The sequence below is a fragment of the Pinus tabuliformis genome, chromosome 4_1, assembly GCF_031772625.1.
Source record: "Pinus tabuliformis cultivar Carrire ecotype Pingquan chromosome 4_1, CPIR1, whole genome shotgun sequence".
Taxonomy (NCBI): domain Eukaryota; kingdom Viridiplantae; phylum Streptophyta; class Pinopsida; order Pinales; family Pinaceae; genus Pinus; species Pinus tabuliformis.
The window spans coordinates 72,921,151-72,923,866 of NC_142303.1; the positions used below are offsets into that span (position 1 = coordinate 72,921,151).

The 2,716-nt window shown below is 41.5% G+C and overlaps 1 protein-coding gene across 4 annotated transcripts in view; it reads left to right on the forward strand.

Moving 5' to 3' along the window:
- LOC149174211 (uncharacterized) overlaps nucleotides 1-2,716 on the forward strand; it is a 130,638-nt gene that overhangs the window by 66,082 nt on the left and 61,840 nt on the right. The window lies entirely within an intron of this gene.

Below are 2,716 nucleotides of genomic sequence, written 5' to 3' on the forward strand. Positions count from 1 at the left end.
TACTTGCAATTTTCTACAGCAAATATCGAAATACATACACTGCAGCCTACACAAAATAAATACCGCGTAAACTAAATACTGCACAGGAGAGAAATAAACACACACACAAATACACCGTTAGTTTTGGACAAACGTCCCCGGAAAAACCCAATGTGGGAAAACCGGTGCAACCACTGAGGGTTTTATTATTATGTAGTAGTTTATGAGTACAAATCTCTAGATGCCCAAGCTGGCAATCTGATACAAAGAATAAACTGGCAAAGAGGTAGTGAGAAAAATCTCACACTGTCACTGGTGATCCGAATCTGATCCAGGCTCTGGATGGCTAGCCCCTCGTAGCCTCTGTGTCACCCTACGCAAATCTGTGTCACAGCCTCTAGGTTCTGTGTCACCCTTCTTGCTGGTCGATTTGCCTCTGGAACTTCGGTTCTTTGGCCTTTGGTTTCACACCCCAGCTTCTGGCACTAGATCTCGACTCTCCAGTAAATTTACAGACTCCCTTTGAAGCTCTGCGTTGCCTCTACATGGCAGTGCGCTGCCTCTCTGAACCTCTCTATGCCTTCTCTGCCTTGCACTCTCCGAATTTGGAAAAACTCTCCTCCGGTCTACTATCCATGCTCGTCACTGCAAGAAGATCACTCGATCTCTCTCTGGCAACTCAGCGCTACTACTCTTGAGAAATTCGATCTCTTGATCTCACTATCTCAATGTCTCCAGTGTGTTCTCCAAGTGCCCATCAAACTCCTTATAATCTTTCGTTGGAGCACCAACGTTAAAACATAATCAAAGGCTGAGAATAAATGGGAGTTGATCCTCGTCTTCTTCTAGAAGATTCACACCAGATTTAATTAATACCCTTTAATTAATCACATTTCCTAAGTTTAGACTTAGGAATACATTAAAAATGATTAATTATTTTAATTAACCATCTCTAGGTGGAATTTTCTCAAATGATTTCTGGGTATTGGAGAATACATGTGTCTTAGCCTCTCTGCAAAATCTCGAGGCTAGAGCACATCCGATGCTACATAAATCAACAACAATGGGGTAGTGGCCCACTGTCACCATAGCCAAAACCCCTTGCTCTTTATGGGAGGAGTCTCGATAGGAGGGAGATCACGTATAATAGATATTTAAGGGTTAAGGTATGAAATGATCTCTCTAGGAACTCTTCAAGAAAGCGACAATTTATGCTCAAGGCTTCACAAGTAAGCAATTCACTTTCTATAAAGAGGCCTAGAAATGAGGGCACAAGACCTAGGGTTTGATAAATTTGACGAGTTTTGGAGTAATTCAAGGTCAGGGCTTGGAGAAAAGGTTCCTTATAATGAATATTGGTTATGCCAAGGCTCATGAAACCTTTAAGGAGGCCCTTAAGTTGAAGGAAGGAGAACTAGGGTTTCCCTCATAGGAAAACAAGTAGGGCAAGGAAATTTATGAATGAAATTGAAGTGGATTCCCACCAAAAGGATAGATTTTGTGGCAAATATTACCCTCTTGATGTTTAGGCTCTCCAACCACCAAAATTCCTCTTGCCTAGGGATTTGCACCAAGCCCTAGTTTCCTAACATAGCCTTGAAAGCATCGAATTTGAGAGAGAGAAAATATGGAGAAAATTGAGATGTGATCACCAACCAAATGGACTAGTCCCTTGTTCCTTGGGAGTAAGGAGTCCTCAATGTGTTAGATCAACCAAAGAGCTTCTAAGGAGGCCAAAATTTTGATGCCCTAGCAAGCAAAATTTCAACAATTACCTATGCCATGGAAGATGGATTTTTCGTGGGAGAGCTACCAAGAGTTCACCATTAAGGACATTCACTTACACATTATTTATGAGTAATGCATGTGATAGGTCATCTAGATTGACATTCAATAAATATTCAACAAATTAGGGGACAATTGCAATTGCTAGAATAAAAAATTCCATACTATAGACATGTAAGAAATAATTTTTCAACATTTAGTTACACTTACAAGATAACATGCAAAGAATCAGTTCCATTCATCCAAAGAACAACTCCAAAGATAGACAAATCAGCTCCAAATGTCAAACTGCATCAAGATTGCTCCAAATCCTCCACAAGAGAAAGGTGCGATTTGCTCGGCCAAAAATCTAAGTGATGACGATGAGAGATCAAATGGAATGATCTCTAATATATATGTGACTAACTAAGACCTATTTTAACCTATGAGCCCCTCAACTAATAAAATAATGCGTAATCACTAATCAAGGTCACAAGCTAACCTTGTAGCCACTGTAAAACATGATAAATATTAAAATCTCCAACAAGGGGGCCGAATGCTGACGTCATGCTGTCGTAGGCTCTTCTAGGGCTTGCGTTGAGCTCCTCTAGTGCCATGACAAGTGTAAAGGGCTCCTAAAATCAAGGTCTAGGGGTTGGCCCCTAGATTTCTCTGCAAATCATCCTGTAGCCCCCAAATGTGGGTTTGGGGCACAAAACTGGGTCTCATGGGTCTCCAAGTGATGAATAACCCTGAATCTGCTCCAATGTTGAGGGCATTGAAGATGGTGCTAGCCCTCCCATGTCTCAAGGCATGAGACAAACCTCATTTGGGCCTTGGATCAACTGCCACACCATGTAATTACTGTTATGTTGGCTCGGGGCATGTTGGTCTAGGTGGATCATCCCATAAATAATAAGAAAAATGCAGGAATGAGTGGGTGTTGAAGGTGCCCGTGGCTATGAATGATGTT